The following is a 2,238-nucleotide window of genomic DNA, read 5'->3' as shown; positions in this document are numbered from 1 at the left end:
GCTGCGTTGCTCAGTGGGAGGCGGAGGCAGTGATTTATAATTAGCGAGGCTTGGGAATTAGACGCTGCCTTTGGTCATTCTCTTCTTGGGGATTTTAGCTCTTTCTTGCCCCGGCGAAGAGATCGGAATTCAATATGATTCGGTTCTTTGCAACTGCAATTGACGGCTCAAGTGTGAAAAGCTTTTCTTTTGTCATCTAGTATTGATGATTAAAGTAATGATGATAATAAAATGGGAATAGTCATAATAATAATAATAGTAATGATGATGATATGTATAATAATAGTGATAATAATAATAATAATAATGGTAGCAGAAGTGATGGTGATAGTAATAGTAATAAAGATGGTACTAATAATAGTTATGATAAAAATAAATGATACTAATGATAATGATAACAATAACAATGCTATCAATAATATTATCAGTAAATAATTAGAAAAATAATGATAATGATAATAAATGTAATGATATTAACAATGATGATGATAATAATAGTTATAGCGAGTATAATAATACTGGTAATAATATTGATATCGATAATGGTATTAATGAATCTAGCAATAATAACAACTGTATTAATAATAATAGTAATGAAAATAACAATTAGGATAATAATGATTATAATAACACTGATAATGATATTGATAACAATAAAAATAATATTGATGACAATGATACTATTGGCAATGATAATGATAAAAAACAATAATAATGACTATTGTAATAATAATAATTATTATCATTATTGTAATAACATAAATAATAATGATAATGATAATAATAATGAAAATAACAGTAATAACAACAACAAATACTACTACTAATAATAATAATAGTGATTACCACTAACACTTATACTATTTATAATGGTGATAATGATGATGATAGTGATAATAATAATAAAAATAACAATAAAAATAATAATAACAATAGTAGTAGTAATAATAATAATAATAATAATAATAATAATAATAATAATAATAATAAAATTAATAATAAAACAATAATGATAATAATAACAATAACTATGATAACACACACACGACCAATGCCAATAATGATAATAATAATAATAATAACAATAAAAATAATAATAACAATAGTAATAAAAATAATAATAATAATAATAATAAAAATAATAATAAAACAATAATGATAATAATAACAATAACTATGTTAACACACACACGACCAATACCAATAATGATAATGATAATGATAACTAATAATAATCAATCATCATTAATATTATAATAATGGTAATCATATTAATAATAACAATAATTATAATTATAGTAATGCTAATAAAAATAATAAGAACAATAATGATATTGATATTAGTAAAAATGATAATGATGGTAATATTAACAATAATGTCAATAATGATGATCATAATAAATTAAATTAATATAACAAAAACAAAAACACAAAAACAAAAATCAATGGCAACATTGATGATAACCACCTATAAAAACAAGGCTACCACAAATAACAAAGCACAACAGAACAATAATGGTCCAAGAACAGACACCTATCTACCCCCCGCCCCCCCCCCCCCATTCCCCGATTCCAAGCACACACTCAACAGGACCCCCCCCACGTCTCCCCCCCTCCCCCGCCCCCCACCGCCATAGTCCGCGGGGGAGGAACCGCGAGCTAATGTTACGTCATAAATTTCGGTCAGACTTCCGTGGCCGAGACCGGTGTGCCTCGCAATTAACGGTCTGCGGAGTCGTGTAAGAATCGCCGTGAGAGATGCGTTATAGTGGTGAGGGAAGTGACAGTGACAGGGGAATTTGATAAAGGGGTTTATGGAGGGCGGGAAGTGGACGATCAACCTGCTTTTGGGTGTGTTTATATATATATATATATATATATATATATATATATGTGTGTGTGTGTGTGTGTGTGTGTGTGTGTGTGTGTGTGTGTGTGTGTGTGTGTGTGTATGTGTGATATAGCTGTAGTTACAAATATTGATAAAGATATAGATACATACATATAGAGATATATGCGTTTAACTGTATGTCCTGCATATCAGTGGTGAATGCACTATGCACTGGCGCCTCTAATGCCATATTCGATAGGAATCTCGAAGTACACTGAGCCTGTATTTTTGGATTTTTTTTTTTTTTTAATCAAGGTTTATCGTGTCAAACTACCTTCACTTTTTTGGCACATAATCTGTATAGACCTGTATGGGAATGCGTATGCACATGTTCGTCGTATAGGCAC

Source organism: Penaeus chinensis, chromosome 21 (assembly GCF_019202785.1).
Source record: "Penaeus chinensis breed Huanghai No. 1 chromosome 21, ASM1920278v2, whole genome shotgun sequence".
Taxonomy (NCBI): domain Eukaryota; kingdom Metazoa; phylum Arthropoda; class Malacostraca; order Decapoda; family Penaeidae; genus Penaeus; species Penaeus chinensis.
This window is presented reverse-complemented; position numbering follows the sequence as displayed.